Genomic DNA, 17,940 nt, shown 5'->3' on the forward strand with positions numbered 1-17,940 from the left:
AAATTTGGAGTAAGATGGCATTTGTGTCACTACTTTAAGAAAAGGAAGATTGATGTGCAAGTTCTTCATCACACTTAGAAACTTTGCAAACTTGTCATTCAACTTCCTCTCCGCAAGCCTACTTGGAAAAGGAACCGGTCCATCAAGGTTCCTAGTCTCACTAGGAATTGTAGTTGCCTTCTCGTTGTTGAGCTTCTTCTTCTCCGAACTTCCTTCGACCTCATCAACTTTTTCTTCCTCACCTCTCCTATCTTCATTCACACTGTCTTCTCCTCCCTTCTTTCCCTCACTATCCCCCTCATTTGGACCATCATAGGAAGTTCCCGACCTCAAAGTGATTGCCTTGCATGTATCGGGTTTTTGGTTATGAGAAGGGTTAGGTTGTGGTTGTCCGGGTAGAGTTGATGGTGAATTGAAAGAAGCTCTCTCGGCCAATTGAGCTAGTTGTGAATCAACCATCTTGTTATGAGCCCTTATTTCTTACATTTGTTTCCCAAAAGTTTGCATTTGTGAATGCATAGCTTGAAGGAGTTGTGTGGGTGTTGGCTCCGCTTGAGGTGCTTGTTCTTGATTTCATTGGGGCCCTTGGGTTTGATTGTTGTATTGGTTTTGGTTGTTGTATTGGTTGTTCCTCGAGTAGCTTCCTCTTGGGTTTTGGTTTTGAGATGGAGGTGGATTTTGGTATTGGGGGTTGGAATTATAAGAGGGTTGAGCTTGTTGGCCCCATTGTTGAGGTTGAGATGCAAACCCGGGTGGTGGTTGTCTCCAAGCTACTCCACCACCACCTCCTCTAAAACCGTCTTGTCTTGTGTTGTATGCCGCTACATGTTCGGGGCTCAAACGTCCACAATAAGATGTATCATGGTTCGTTCCTCCACAATTTTGACATGAGAAAGAGTTGACTTGAGAAGAGCTTGCTCCACCACTTGAGCTTGCATTAACACTTGTGTTCAACTTTGAGAGCCCTTTTATGAGTTTCTCAATTTGATGTTGCAATTGATCGACCTTCTCCAATTCATACATCCCACCTTTCTTCGGTGCACTCCTTCTTCTACCTCCCAAAGAGTAGTTCTTTGCTACCTCCTCGATTGTTGCTTCCACTTGATTTTGAGGGATCTTAATTTATTGTCCACCCGCCCCCGCATCCAAGTTGGCTCTAGACATGGGCTCCAAACCATCGTAGAAAAACCTCGTGAGCAAACTTTGATTGTATTCATGGTGAGGACACGCTTGTACCAACTCTTTGAACCTCTCCCAAGCTTCATTAAGGCTCTCATCCGCTTCTTGTTCAAATGATGCAATCTTCCTTCTCATCTCGGCGGTCTTCTCCTTGGAAATGAACCTCTTCAAGAATGCCTTAAATACCTCCCTCCAAGATGTGAGTGAGTTAGGCTTCACTTGCTTCAACCACTTCTTTGCTCTACCCGAAAGAGATTGTCGAAATAAATGCATCCGGATGTACTCTTGAGAAACTTGGTTGGTTTGAATCATGGCACATAGCTCAAAGAATCTATCAATGTGCTCTATGGGGTCTTCACTTGTAGAACCCGAAAATTGCTTCGATTGAACCATTCTTGTATATTGGGGATGAATTGTGAAGTTAGTCTCCGTGACGGGTAACAAAATTCCTCCCGTGAGCTCATAATCCTCCGGATTTCCGAACTCACGAATTAAAACATCATCCTCTTGTCCCGCCATTGATTCACTTTGCGAGCTAGAAGAATAAGAATCACTCCCACTATCAATTATAGCACCGAGTCCTCTTCCTTCTTCTTGAAAAAGTCTACGGATTTGTCTCAAAGTTCGGTTGATTTCTTGGTCAATTTGATGTGTGGGTGGTTCTGAGATCTTCTAAGCATTCACCAAAGCTAAGCAAACAATTAGCAATGACAAGTATGATAAAACAAAACAAAACAAAAAGAAAGCAATTAAAATTACTTTAACAAAAGCAAATTAGACACCAAACAAGCCGTTCCCCGGCAACGGCGCCAAAATTTGATCGGGCTAGGATAGGTCGTTAAACTATTACCCCTAATCAAATAAATTATTTATAAAACCTAGACGTTACACTAAACTAGTTAGTGGCTAGCAAGGGTCGATCCAATGAGGAAGCTTTCTCATTTAATATCAAAATCACCATGCAAGAGTAAGAAAGGGGTATATTTTGTTGGAAATTGGAATGTAGACACTAGAACTATAAATAAACAAGTAAAAAGAGTGATTAAATCAAGATAAAACAACTCTAGGGATTAGGGGAGTTTCAAATATGATTAAAATGAAGGAAAACAATGATAAGCATCATGATTAACATGCCAAAGAATATAAGATTCTACCTAAACAATTCATTTTCATGCAATAGTTTAGGCAAGCCAATGAATGTGGTCTAAGCTAATTAGGATCATTTTCATGCATCCCATTATGCACAAGTTAACCTAAGAATAAAGAGGCACAATACATGGAACTCCATTTCAACAACTCATTCTCATGCAATCATTAAAATAGAGGTGATCTAAGTCTAGTTCAAATAATTTCATGCATTTAAACTAGAAGGCAATCAAATAAAGTGCTACAATAATCTCAAGTCAATAAAAATCATATCTTTCATTGATTTAAGGCATGTAATCAATCCACTATCATCATTCATCCATCATTCAATACATATTTTACACCCCCTTTCCCCTAGCTAAGAAACTAGCCTAGAAAAGGGGGAATAGACATGATAACAAAACTAAATGAAAACAAAATAAACATGAAAGCAAACATGATAAAAAACAATGAGAATACAAACTATACCAATCCACAAAATAGATAGAAATAAACAACTAGAGTGCAATTAAACAAAGCTAAGAGAGAGGATTAGAGATTACTAAATAGGCAATAGTAGAAAGATTAAAACTTGCAAAGTTGCTTGATGGATTGAAATGAAACTTCAGCCAAAGTTGCATACATGAAGATAACTTGAGTAATACTACACTTTCTCTCCCTTAGATAAGGGTTTTATTGTTTCTAAGATAAGGCTAGATGATGCACTAATCCACCCTACGACCTATATATAAAGGTCCCCTAAAAAAATACTAGATTTCGAAATAAAAAAAAACTGAAACCCAGCGGTGCTCGCCCGCGCATATACACTGCGCGCCCACGCAGATGTTGTGCATGCGCCCTCTCAGATCTTGTGCGCCCGCAGATCTGTGGGTACGGAGGAATTAGACCCATGGATGCGCGCCTTCTCCCAGCATACTGCGCGCCCGCGCGTGAAGAGTCTGCGCCCGCACACATGTCGCACATGAGGTGAGCACAACTCCCTATTTTGGCTCTGCTTCTGCTGCTATCTCGTGCGGGTTCTCCCAGGGCCGCGCGCCCGCACACAAGGCGGACAAAACCTTCTATTTTGTTCTGTTCTTGAAGCAATCCTGCGCGGGTTCTCACAGTGCTGCGCGCCCGCACACATGGGATTTTGAGGGTGATTTGCTCTTCTTCCAATGCCTTGATTCCTACAAAACGAAAACAAAGAAAACAAGGAGAAAGGCAAACAAAGAAAAGAAGAACAAAAAGGTGGGAAAAGGGGGCAAACAAGCTACAAATGGGAGGGAAAACCTGTAAAATGAGCACTAAATCGTGGCATAAATGCCACTCATCAGACACGTGCAAGTGAATTGCAACGTGCATGGAAAAGGGAAGGAGAAAATTCAAGATTCGGACCATACTTTGATTCAATCAACACCAACCTCTAGTAGTGGAAAGCTGGGTACAAGAAGTACTACTATGTTGTTGGGTGGGACCAGTAGCAACTTCATAATTCCTAATTTAGCCAATTTAGGAAAAAATATTTTTGAGACTGATCCCAATTTGGGACATCCACGAGAGGAGGATACTAATTCTTATGGGCCATGGACCACAGTTATCAATGCAAGAAATAGCAAATTTGTAAAGCAAACTCTTCAAACTATGGAAAAACTGTTGTGGGCCAAGCAAAGCAAAAGCACACGAGTGAAAAATCCACCTCGGGAGCTTATATTGGGAAGCAAGCAACTGGAGCAAATAAAAAAAACAAAATTCTCCTATTGGTGTTTCATGGAAACTATTGGAGAGAGAAACAACAGGTGATAATATTTTAGGAGAGGGAGATAGCCAATCTGAGGAGCAATTACTCATTAATGAAGAACATTTGAACTCCACAGATTTAGCCCAACAACCTTTAACTCCTCTAAGTATTTCTAATAAAGTGGATGTGACCAATAGTTTTTCTCAACAGGGAAATAGCCAAATGGCTTTAAATATGGAAGAAAATATTGCTAAAAAATCTATCTATAGCAATAATGATACACCCCCTGCATGTATTTTAAACTCTTCATCTATTCCTCTCTCTGCTTCGAAACTAGCTGATATTAATTGCTCTGACACTATCTCTTCCCCTCCCCCCCCCCTATCCCAACCACCCAATTAAAAGTTAGCCATAAAAGCACTGCTTCTCCCAATGACTCCTTCACCTAAAAAAAAACCAGACCAAAACCTAAAATCTCCTCACCTTCCATTGATAACCTACCAGAGAAAGACGAACAACCCAAAATTCACTCCATCAACCCAGACTAAATGAGCGACAAGCTACTGCTGTAACCACCACCAGAGAGCCAATTTCGGAAAAAGTGCAGACTACCTAAGTGCACTCTGAACATATTTCCAGCAGCTGTAGAGATGTCAAAATGTGATACGATGAAAAGCCCAGAGCCGATCAAGGCGACACAATCAACTATGAAAATACTGGATGCTTTGAGAAGGAAGGAGAAAGCTCTCCCACCATATGCAAAAATGCAACTATCTCTTTAGATTCAGAATCCAACCATGCAAAGGGGTTTTGTCAGCCCAATCGAAGGAATTCCGGTCTTACCCTTGCAGTTAGGAACGGAAGGACAAAATATGGCGGAGCTAGGACGCCATATGGCTATGTACCAGACCAAAAAGGGGGTGGGGGGAGTTCAGCCTCAAATCTGGTATATTCACGTTCCTCAGAAGAATCTACATATCAGAACTTACATAAAACCGTTCTCAATGACGGAGGTAGTGAGGCAGCACAAGTGGGAACACCGGAGAGATTGGACGGAGTACTTTTGCAGGCCGAATGCTCACCCAATTGAGCCTCTGCAGCGATCCCCTGTTCAGCCAATCCCTAGTTTGGAGATGAAGATTGCCTTATGGAACGTGCGTGGAGCAAGTAAGAACGACTTCCTACCACATGCATGGCAAATTGTTCAGCAACACAAATCTTCAATTTTCATTTTGCTGGAAACTAAGAGTGAAGCAGTTAGAGCAATAGATGTTAAGCACCAATTAGGTTTTGTCGATTCAAAGGTTGTTCTTCCCAATGGCAATAAGGGGGGAATTTGGGTATTTTGGAAGGGAAATGCTGATCTGATCCTTTTTAAGGAGATGGATAACTACATCCACACCCTGTTCAAATTTCATAACAGAGGAGCTGATTTCCTCTTAACAGGAATGCATACACCTAGCGTTCAACAAGCAAGACATGCAATGTGGAAGGATATGCAAGCCGCCAACCCTCCACCTTCTAACACACCATGGATGATGTTAGGATATCTGAACGAGGTAACAAGCTAGGATGAAAAGAGGGGTGGCAGAAAATTCAGGCCAGGTCAGTGTAATGATGTGTGAATTTCATATACAAAGCTGGCCTAGTAGATTTGGGTTTTAATGGCAATCCTTATACTTGGACGAACCTCAAACATAGGGTGCGAGAGATAAAAGAGAGGCTCGATAGAGCAGTGACAAATGCAACTTTTCTGGCTGAATTTCCTCAAATTAAGGTAACTCATCTTCCCCGTACTCATTCATATCATTGTCCAATTTTAGTAACTTTGGAAGATAAACCTGTAAAAGGACCTTTTCCCTTTAGGTGTAAACAAGTGTGGATCTAACATGGCACTTTTGATGAGTTTTTCATGAATCAATGGGCCTAAATGATTACTTAGTCCCTTTTATGGAAGGAAGGGATAATTTTTTGAAAAATATTTAAAATTAGAACCATAACTGATATGAAATAACCAAGGAAAAGACAAGTAAAAGGGAGGAGAAATCAAGTAAAAACAAGTTCAAACAAACAAACCAAGATAAACCTATCTCAAATTCACAAACATAGATGAAATAGGGGTCTTAATCAAAGCCAACACCAAGTAAAGCTAAGATTAAGGTGTAACCACAAAGATTACAAGAGATGCAATCACAAAGAAAGCAAGATAATCACAAAGATTATGATAGAGAGAAAGTCTCTTAATTACAAAGCTCAACAAAAATTAATATGCAAAAACGTCTTAAAACAACTTAAATAGTTCGCACAAACTGACAGAAAAACGAGAAAAGGTTCGGCCGAACTCTGGGTAAGTTCGGTCGAACTTGTGGGTAGGTTCGGTCGAACTTTTGGAGTTCGGCCACTCCTGCAAAGATGCAAAAATCAGGTCTGAAACTGCCTGGAAGGTTCGGGGGAACCACAGTGTAGGTTCGGCCGAACTCCCCTGCTCCTGGACAGCTCAACTTCAAACGTTCATAACTTCTTCGTTTCTCGCTCAAATTTGTCATGTGACTAGTCGTTGGAAAGCTCTTGAACTTTACTTTCACCTCCAACTTGAATCACCTAAAAATTCCTTGTAACGAAGGAGATATGGCTGAAAGAAGTAGTTGCATCATATATTGATAAGCTTCTTGTCTTAAAGTGTGATGATGGTTAGCCCCGAAAGGTGACCTCCAAGGAGCTTGGCCCTACTTCGTGTCATGACACGTGGCATGTCTTCCACTTCTTCCACTAAGTTCCATGCACCCGCGTCAAACCCCTCCTCTTCAAAAGGAATTGCCCTCAATTTCGGATCATCATCACCAATATCATCTTCAAAGAGAAAAGGAGCAAGATCACCAACATTAAAGGTAGCATGAACACCAAAGTCTCCCGGTAGTTTGAGCTTATAAGAATTAGGTCCAACTCTTTCCACAACTTCAAAGGGGCCTTCGGATCTTGGCATGAGCTTGTTCTTTCTCTTAGCCGGGAATCTTTCCTTCCTAAGATGGAGCCACACAAGATCACCTACATTAAATTCCCTTGGCTTTTTGAAGTTGTTTGCCCTTGCCTTGTAATTCTCATTTGTCTTCTCAATTCTCTTCTTGACATCTTCATGAAGCCTTTTCATCGTTTTAACTCTATCTTTTGCCTCAAAGCTCAACTCCTCTTGAGGGATATTAGGCAACAAGTTAAGTGGTAGGCGGGGATTAAAACCATACACTACTTCGAATGGTGTTTTCCCGGTAGCTATGCAATGAGAGCGGTTGTAAGCAAATTCAACTTGAGGTGGCTTAAGATCCCAATCTTTCATGTGTTTGCTAATGATAGCTCGGAGAACGGTGGACATAGTACGATTAGTCACCTCGGTTTGGCCATCGGTTTGAGGGTGACTAGAGGTAATAAACAAGAGCTTGGTTCCCACTAACTTCCACAAAGTCTTCCAAAAGTAGCTCAAGAACTTAGGATCACGGTCCGACACGATACTTTTTGGAATGCCATGAAGCTTCACCACTTCTCTAAAGAACAAGGTAGCCAAATGAGAAGCGTCATCGGTCTTATGGCAAGGAATGAAGTGAGCCATCTTGCGAAAACGATCAACCACAACAAACACGGAATCATTTTGCCTTTGAGTGCGAGGGAGAGCAACCACAAAATCCATGCTAAGATCATCCCAAGGGTGACTAGGGACCGAAAGAGGAGAGTAGAGTCCTTAACGAAATTGACTCTTAGCCTTGTGACAAGCCCCACAACGAGCTATCACATCTTGCACATCACCAAACATCTTGGGCCAATAAAAATGCTCTCGAAGAGTGTCATATGTTTTCGCAACCCCAAAGTGTCCGGCTAGCCCTCCTTGATGCGCTTCTTTAACAAGCATCCGTCGATGAGAGCATTTCGGAACACAAAGCTTGTTGCCCTTGAAAAGGAAACCCTCTTGCACCATGAAAGAGCCATCAACCCCTTCCTCACACTTCTTCATCAGCCCACCAAAATCCTCATCATCGTGATACAACTCTTTAAGCAACTCAAACCCTAAAAACTTCGCATCAAGAATAGTGATCATACAATGCCTCCTAGAAAGAGCATCGGCAACAACATTGCTCTTCCCTTCCTTGCACTTAGAAGAGAAAGTGAATGATTGGAGGAATTCAACCCATTAGGCATGTCTTGCATTGAGTTTATGAGAACCATTGATGTACTTGAGAGATTCATGATCGGAGTGTAGTACAAATGGTCTAGGCCTCAAGTAATGTGACCAATGATCAAGAGCCCTCACAATAGGATAGAACTCCTTGTCATAGGTACCATATCTCATTCTTGCTCCACCAAGCTTCTCACTAAAATAGGAAACCGGCCTCCCTCCTTGCACAAGAACCGCTCCTACTCCAACCCCACTAGCATCACATTCAACTTCAAAGGGTTGATCAAAATTCGAAAGAGCTAAGATTGGAGCCTCACACAACTTCTTCTTGAGGTTCTCAAAAGCCCTTTGAGCCGATGGCGTCCACTCAAAAGTACCCTTCTTCATGCATTCGGTCACCGGGGCCAAAGTAGTGCTAAAATTCTTCACAAACCTTCGATAGAAGGAAGCTAGACCATGGAAACTCCTAACTTGAGTGATTGTAGTAGGAGTAGGCCAAGATTGAATAGCCTCCACTTTACTAGGGTCCATTGAGATCCCTACATTTGAAATCACATAACCAAGAAAAACAATACTATCCACCATAAAAGTACATTTTTCCAACTTGGCAAAAAGCCGCCTACTTCTCAATGTTTCAAATACTTGCCTCAAATGTTTAACATGATCAAGTTCACATTTGCTATAAACAAGTATGTCATCAAAATAAACAACAACAAATTTACCAATAAAAGGGCGAAGTACCTCATTCATGAGCCTCATGAAAGTGCTAGGAGCATTAGAGAGCCCAAATGGCATAACTAGCCACTCATAAAAGCCTTTCTTTATCTTGAAAGCGGTCTTCCATTCATCTCCTTCACGCATACAAATTTGATGGTACCCCATCCTCAAGTCAATCTTCGAAAACACCTTGGAACCATGTAACTCATCAAGCATATCATCAAGTCGGGGAATAGGGAAGCGATACTTGATGGTGATGTTATTGATGGCCCTACTATCCACACACATCCTCCATGTACCATCCTTTTTCGGAACCAAAAGAGCCGGAACCGAATAAGGGCTGAGGGATTCCCTTACAAATCCTCTTTCAATCAACTCCCTAACTTGTCTTTAAAGCTCTCTTGCTTCATCGGGGGTACACCTATAAGCCGGTCTATTAGGGAGTTGTGATCCGGGAATAAGATCTATTTGATGTTCAATTCCCCTAATAGGTGGCAAACCGGGTGGGAGATCATCGGGGAATACGTCATGGTACTCAACCAATACTTCCTTGACAAGGGGGTGGATTGGGTTCTCTCGCTCACTCTCTTGTGTTTCCCTAAGAAGACAAATAAAGACAATGTGTCCTTGATTTATCTCCTTTCCTATCTCATTTTCCCCAATGAGAAGGTTCTCTTTGATTGTGTTTCCCGTACCCAAGGGTTTTTTATGTTTGATGGTGGGGGACAAGGTGTTGAGTACAAACTTAATCTTATCCATCATGAATGAATAACTGTTCTTTCTTCCATCATGCATCACATCTCTATCAAATTGCCAAGGTCTACCAAGCAATACATGACAAGCATCCATAGGCAATACATCACAAAGCACCTCATCCTTATATAACTTGCCAATTGAGAAAGAAAGAAGAGTTTGTTTCGTTACCTTCACCTCATTGTGATTGTTAAGCCATTGAAGCTTGTAGGGAGTAGGATGATTGGTAGTTTCAAGATTGAGCTTGCTCACCAATGTTGTTGAAGCTACATTAGTGCAAGAGCCACTATCGATGATAAGATTGCAAACCCGATCCTCGATGGTGCATCGACTTTGGAAGATGTTTTCCCTTTGCTCTTCCGCTAAAGGGGTGGAAATGGAGTGAAGTGCTCTCCTCACAGCAAGGATTTGACCCTCATCGGCGTCAACTACAATTTCATCCTCCTCATCATATATAGGGTCACCAAAATCCCTCTTGTCATCTTCGTACTCATCATCATCCATTTCACGAATCATCATAGCTCTACTATTTGGACACTCATTAGCAAAATGTCCATAGCCTCTACACTTGTAGCAAGTCTTTCGATTTCCCATCTTGTTGTGATTACCTTTGCTAGGAAAATGCATGGGAGCCTTGCCTTTGTCATCCTTGACAATGGGCTTGCTTGTCTCACCCTTTGGAGCAAAAGAATTCTTGAAGGTAGGCTTAGGATACCCACTAGCAGTACTCACCATGTCATACTTCTCAAACTTCAAAACCACTTGCACCACTTGATCAAAACTTCCATGGGCATGCACAACAACCTTTTGCCCAAGCTTTCTTTCAAGACCACCAATATACCTAGCAATCTTATGCTCCAGTGCTTCCTCAACTCCACTCATGATAGAAAGTTTTTCAAACTCCCTAGTATACTTCTCTACCGACATAGTTCCTTGCTTAAGAGAGTTCAATTTAAGATAACCATCTTGCAAATAATCTCTAGGCACAAAAGTCTTGTTCATATGTTTCTTCAATTTCTCCCAAAAAGTGACTTTTGATTTTCCATCTTTCTTCCTACGATTCTTAAAGTTCTTATACCACAAAGAAGCATGTTTTTTGAGTTTAAGGATGGCCAATTTGAAACGTTTTTCATCATTATAACCCTTATATTTAAACACATTCTCCATACTTCTAACTTAATCAAGAAATTCATTGACGCGGGTGCATGGAACTTAGTGGAAGCAGTGGAAGATATGCCACGTGTCATGAAACGAAGTAGGACCAAGCTCCTTGGAGGTCACCTTTCGGGGCTAACCATCATCACACTTGAAGACAAGAAGCTTATCAATATATGATGCAACTACTTCTTTCAGCCATATCTCCTTCGTTACAAGAAATTTTTAGGTGATTCAAGTGGGAGGTAAAAGTAGAGTTCAAGAGCTTTCCAATGGCTGGTCACATGCTAAATTTAAGCAAGAAATGAAGAAGTTATGAACGTTTGAAGTTGAGCTGTTCAAGAGCAGGGGAGTTCGGCCTAACCTACACTGTGGTTCGCCCGAACCTTCCAGGTAGTTTCAGACCTGATTTTTTCATCTTTGCAGGAGTGGCCGAACTCCCAAAGTTCGACCGAACATACCCACAAGTTCGACCGAACTTACCCAGAGTTCGGCTGAACCTTTTCCCGTTTTTCTATCAGTTTGTGCGAACTATTTAAGTTGTTTTAAGACGTTTTTGCAAATTAATTTTTGTTGAGCTTTGTAATTAAGAGACTTTCTGTCTATCATAATCTTTGTGATTATCTTGCTTTCTTTGTGATTACATCTCTTGTACTCTTTGTGGTTACACCTTAATCTTAGCTTTACTTGGTGTTGGCTTTGATTAAGACCCCTTTTTCATCTATCTTTGTGAATTTGAGATAGGTTTATCTTGGTTTGTTGGTTTGAACTTGTTGTTACTTGATTTCTCCTTCCTTTTACTTGTCTTTTCCATGGTTATTTCATATCATTAACATTTTGGGCAGTTTGTCTAATAAAAAAAAAACTTTGCTAGGTTAGATGGAATTCAGATTTACTTAGCTAAAAATCATTCTTTATTCTTAGATAATCTGGAAAAAAATCTTCTTAGTGAGCTTAATCTGATTTATAAGATGGAAAGGGTCATATGGGCTCAAAACGCCGTAGGAGATTATAGATACTAATTGCGGAATAAACATGAATCATATTCATAAAGCACCTAACCAAGGATCTCATGTATAACACATAAAGAAGTAAGAATTATACCTTTGAAGTGTGATTCCACTAGTGATCGAGCAAGAACAGAAGAGATAAAGAACCTCAAACGTGATTCCTCTACTTGGTCCACGGGTACGTATTAAGACCTCCACTAATGCTAGTTAGTTGCGATAGAACTCTTCAATCGACCTTCTACGGAGAAGTATGAACAATGAACTAGTCACGAACCACCACGAACGCCACTAGGGGTGGCCGGCCGTGGGTTCAAGGGGAGAGAGGGGTGTCGTGAGTTTGAGAGGAGAGATTAGGGTTTTAGATGTTGGCTGCTTAGGTTCACAATTCACTGTAAGTTAATTGTGACTTAATTAATCAACCCTAAGCATGACTCTTATTTATAGATCATATCTCTAAATAAGAGTCCATGTCAAAGCCCAACTCCTAATCCCTATCAAACTACACTAGCTCAATCATATTCATGCTTAGTTAAATGCTCATGAGGCCCATTAATGGGCCTCTAACTTTCTTAACCCATTACCCTTGTGTGTGACCTTATAGGATCCATTCTAATGGGCTTTGGACCATTTGAGTAGCCCAAAGATCATCTCTCATAGTCTAGCAATAGAGGATGACGCCCCAAAAGAACGAACTTATTATCTCCATAATAGTGATCCTTGATATATCTAGTAATTGCACTTATCGAAGACACAATTCCTTCAAAAGCTGGTATAAATTGGAGAAAATTCAGGGATTTCAATACTAAATACTTTCACATTATTGCCAAAATTAAGAAAAGTAGGGGGAAAGTGTTGTGTTTAAGGAATGATGATGGAGATCTGATCTATGATGTTGCTTGCTTGAAATCCATGGCTAGGGATTACTTTAAAAAGCTTTTTTCAACTAGCATGCATGCAACTTTTAATGTTGTTGCTAACCTGGATGATTCCCTTTGTCATGGTGCTTTCACTTCCCTTTGTAACCCTCCTCAACTTGTGGAGGTCAAGAATTGTCTCCTTCATATAAGCCCCATCAAAAGCCCTGGCCTAGATGGCATCCAACCTGTCTTTTACCAACAATTTTGGGATAGGATAGGAATAGCATTCACAGCTTTATATCAAATGTTTTTGAGGTTAGCCATTTTCCAGTAGATATTAACTAAAGCTTTTTTCTTAGCAGAATTCAATTCCTGTAAGAATCAGGATAATCAACGCTATCGCCAAGCGACAAGTTTGTCACGTGGCGACAACGTCTGTCGCGTGGCGACATGTATGATTACGCGGCGCCAGTATATTTTAACAGCGACAACTATGCGCTTTGTAAACCGCGTTTTTCCTTACTCGAATTCGACTTTGATTTGACTTACCCAACCCACTTTGTTTCACCCCTATTATTTTTTTTCTCTCTTGATTAAATTATGTTTAATTAAATTAAGCTTATTTTTAAGTCGGGAGATTTTACTTCATTTTATTTTTCATTTTTTCTTTTTTGAGGGAGAAAGTCGGTACACTCCATTAATAACAAAAATGACGGAAATTTTGCACAAAAATCTCATTTTTTCACACACTCACACGCACATAAAATAAGATAATAAATAAAATGCAAGAGATAAAATGCTTAATAAATAATAATTGCATATATACAAAGTGTCTAATACATGAGTCATATAAATACAAATTAGACAAAGTCCTACAAAGTCAAATAAATAAAAAATACAGGTACAACTACGGTAAGGGAGGCCGCAAATGATGACGGATGTTGAAGGTATCAAAGAAAGTCCTACTCCGTGGAGTATGTCCCTCACCATCTCCCGAGCCGGCGGAAACTGCAACTTAGGGCCAGCCCAACCCGGCTCACCCTTATATCCAATAGACAGTGGCTGAGGCTACAAGGGCTGCTGCGACGACGAGCCAACCACGTATGTCCCACCACCTATCCCACCTCGACTGGTCGACCCAGTCGGAGCATCCTCAGGAGACGACGCTGAGTCCTCTACAGAGGCGGCCTCAAAACGACCACTCCGACCGCCTGAAGTAGTCCGGCGACGCCTCGAGTCGAACCTAGTAGTCTCGCGCCTAGGCTCGGGTCTCGACCGAGTGGGTGGAGAGGGAATAGGATGTCCCTACAAGAGTAAATCAAATTAGAAAACAAGTAAAGATAAAACAAAGAGATGATGCTAAAGCAAGAAGTAATACCTCCTCATCATCGTTGCTATGACAGGTCACATGGTTCCGCAACCTCACAAGCTGGCTGCGAAAGGTGTCTATGCACCTCGCCATAGCTGTCACCACCTCCCGAGAAAACTGTCAAAACAACTGAGTTAGCAACAATTTATAATCAAACATAAAAACAAAATGTATAAGTATGCTTACCCGAGTCTGGTGACGGGGAATGGAGCGCTCCACGAACCGCTCCCCCTCCGGAGCTGGCGGAATCAGCTTCTCGATTGGCCCGTACATTCCCTGATAGCGTATGGACATCCTCGGGGGAATGAACTCCATAGGACCGGCCTGATAAAGACTAAAGGTTAGAAATCACTTGGGGGCTACCTATTAGAAAGCAAATGAAATAAAATAGAAGCATACCGCTGCCTCCTCATAAAGGAAAGGAGCCGGCGCCAACAACGGTAGCAGATCCTCCTCGTAACTCTGCTCTAGGAGAACATAGGATGTCCAAGGAGTACCCCGAGAGGATCCACTCGCTCGGTCCCGCTGCAAGGCATCATGGAACATGTGCCGGGGTGGAGGAGCAAGGACGACAAAGACGTTTGAGGAGTGCTGAATGGCTACCCTCTCTCCTAAGTAGACCACTGCGTCGTATGTCCCCAAAAAATATTGCCGTTCAGCAGTATACTGTTCAGCTAGCACAGGGATAGTAAAATTGGCCCAGGGTTGATAGACCGGACCAGGTTCCTACAAAACAATCATATAAGATGAAAAACTAACACAAAAATGATAAGAGAAAAGGTAGTGTTTGCGAGAGCCTACCGAGAGGATCATCTCTCGAAGACGGAGCACCTCTGGCAGACCTCGGCGGCCTCCCCAACTAGCAACAACGGGGAGCACGTGAGGCGAAGGTCTCGCATGCGCAAGTGAGGGAAAGTATTCGTAGAACCAGATCTACATGAATGGCAAAAGTCAGTAAAAGTTTACATTTAATCTAGAGCTAAATCTCAAAAGAGGAGAGAGATGTACCTCTACGGCCCTCTAGAAGCTGGAAAGTGCCAACTCTCCAAACAAGGCCCTGTGACGGCAAGAGCGTCGCAGGCCTAGTAGTCCGCATAGGCCAGGCTGGCCCAGTCATATGTCCCGACCAAGTGAAGGTCACGAACGGCGGACAGGTAGTAAAGAAGTACTCTACTACCTCGGTCAGGGGAAAACGTCCCTAACAACAAAATCAGCACAAAGATGCGCACTCGCTGCTCACGAGTGGTGGCATCATCCTCGAAAGCTGCAACCAGTGTGCAGCGGCGAATGCATCGGGAGCTCATTTGTCCCAACTGAGCCTCAGCTTGAGCCCGAATAGCAATTGGACCCAACAACTCCAGAACGACCGGTGAGTAGACCGTGATGTCGCTGTCAAATGGCAGAGGAGTGGACTGGAACTCTAGCCCCGTGATGAGGCTAAAGTCAGCTGGAGTGACTACTATCTCACCCTAGGGAAAGTGAAAAGTGTTGGTGGTGTCCCAAAAGAACTTCACTAAGGCTCGGACGACGAGGTTACCCCCGTCGTATGAAAGCATTGCCCGGGTGGCCAGAAGAAGAGGAGTCAACCCACATGACTCCCAAAGCTGACGTAAACCCTCATCTCTGCTGATGAAGGTTTTGTAGAGCGAGCCAATGGTGGAATTACCCGAGCCATGGCTGCGGGTCCTCCCATTTGCAAGACCGCGTCGGACTCGCTCCGACAAGTGATGTACGGGTGCGTGAAACAAAGTACGCTCATCCCAATCTGGCAGAAGTCCAAGCCTAGACGTAGATGGAACGTCGTCGCCCTCGCTAGCAGGCTCGTCCTCTCGGCGCGACTTGCGCCGGAACCACGTCGCCTAGCCATGCTAAATTATGTAAAAGTAATTAATTTTAAGGCACTATAGTATCTAAGGTTCTCCTAAGCTGCATGATACTATGTTCACGAAAAAAAGTACGTAGTACTAAAACAGAGCAAAATTTTCAATTTAGCATAATTAGCATTTTCAAGTAAACAAACAATTTCTTGCAATAATGTGGTAAATATTGTGACAAATTGTACAAGAAAAGACGGCAAAAATTTGAAGAACGGGCTACATTGTTCTTCGCGACCTTACGAGGTCCAACAAGGGTGAATTGCTCATTTCTTCACCAAATTGAGTCAAACAAGTCTCAAAATACTCCCAAGGCAATATGCAAGCATAATCAAACAAAATTCAAGGCATAAAATTCAACAAACAAAGCAAATTAAGCATGAACACATTCGAATTTTTTCGAAAATTCGTGAACAAGAATAGACAGTTCAATTTGAAGATTTCGTGAAAAACGCACAAATAGAGCAGCAGCAGCGAAATGAGAAAGAAAGAAGACGGGTGTTTTAAAACCCCGATTCTGTCGCCAAACGACAGGATTGACGCGACAAATGTTTCTGGCTGGCGCTGGAGCGACGACAAAATGTTGGGCCCCACATTATGACTTTGTGGACCTAGTGCATCAGTTTGGGTTCCTTGGTACGCCAGTTAGCCCCTCTAAGAAAAATTGACATGATTTAGTAATCGGCTCGATTACAATCACATTAAGTGATCGACCTGATAAAAGATTGTCTCACTTAGCTTAAAGCGCCTAAGTATTGGCTCATAGCAAGGCACCAAAATAATGGCACCGATTCAATGGTTCACAAAAAAGTAGAAGCACCAACGTATTGGTACAAAAGTAATATTAAAGATCAATACGTAGAGTGATCTTTAACGATATCCCAACATAGAGAGGAGTTGTCTAGTGGCGAGATATTGCCGTGGCAAAATAATGTCACAAATTCTGAAGATGGCGAGATATGGTCACCTTCGACGGTCCCTCAAGATAAAGAAGAGATTGTCTATAGCGGCGACGCATTGCCGTGGCGACGTACTGCCACAACCCTGAAGATGACGACGTACAGTTATTTTTGACGATGTTCCCGAGATACCGTGGAGGATTGTCACCAAAAACGTTGAAGATAAAGACGCAATGTTACCTTCAAAGATCTCGTTCTCTAGCTTGTAGAAGGTTATCAAAACAAAATGCAGCAACAAAAACGGTTACCTCCAGTGACGTGTGCTCGACGGTGCAAGATACGCGTTTCATAAACTCGTTTATCTGTTTAACTAACATTGTTTTGCAGGTATCGGCGTTATAAGAATGATTTGGGATCGCAGAACGTTCTGAATCATTCTCCGTCCCTATCGCTACTTTGACTTTTGTTTTCGAAACATTCGTTTCTCCAAACTCAGTCAAATAAAGTGGGGGCTTCTGTAGACACCCATTTGTTTCTCCCCAAAACTAAACCCAGTGATGAATGCCTTTCACGTCAAACCATAATCTAATGAGGTGAAAGTGTGGAAAAGTCAAGTGTTGCGGTTTAGTTTTATTAAAAATTCTCTTCTCTCTGTTTTAGAAAAAAACTCTATTTATTAAAAATATCCAAACCAGTTTAGTTTGGTGAATGATAAGGGTCCAATAATAGTGTAGTTGGATGGGGTTCGAAAAAACCTTTCCAACGATATATTATAAGCCCAATTCCGATGGATATTGAGAAAGTTATGGCCAAAAATACTAAACTAGGTCCGGTTAATTATTTACATACGGCCCAATGATCTAGAGGAGGGCCCAATGTTAATTGTTATTCCTAAAATTATTAGGATTAATTATAACTTTCTAGAAGTATCTAGAAGGTTCTTTTAAATTCTAATATTATTAGATTTAATAATTATTTTAAGATGGATTTTTATTTGGAATAAAATACTATTATTTTTATAAGGAAAAATACACTTTAATAATCCCAACTATTGCCGATTTACTTCTAAAAATCCCAACTAAGGTTTATTTTTTAACAA

At 41.6% G+C, this 17,940-nt stretch overlaps 1 non-coding gene across 1 annotated transcript; it reads left to right on the top strand.

Moving 5' to 3' along the window:
• Positions 1-1,211: 1,211 nt before the first annotated feature.
• LOC145606519 (small nucleolar RNA R71) lies at positions 1,212-1,316 on the top strand. The gene has a single exon (XR_014105379.1). It is a non-coding gene; the product is annotated as a small nucleolar RNA R71 (small nucleolar RNA).
• The last annotated feature ends 16,624 nt before the right edge of the window (positions 1,317-17,940 follow it).

The sequence above is a fragment of the Chenopodium album genome, chromosome 22 (assembly GCF_948465745.1).
Source record: "Chenopodium album chromosome 22, dcCheAlbu1.1, whole genome shotgun sequence".
NCBI classification, from domain to species: domain Eukaryota; kingdom Viridiplantae; phylum Streptophyta; class Magnoliopsida; order Caryophyllales; family Amaranthaceae; genus Chenopodium; species Chenopodium album.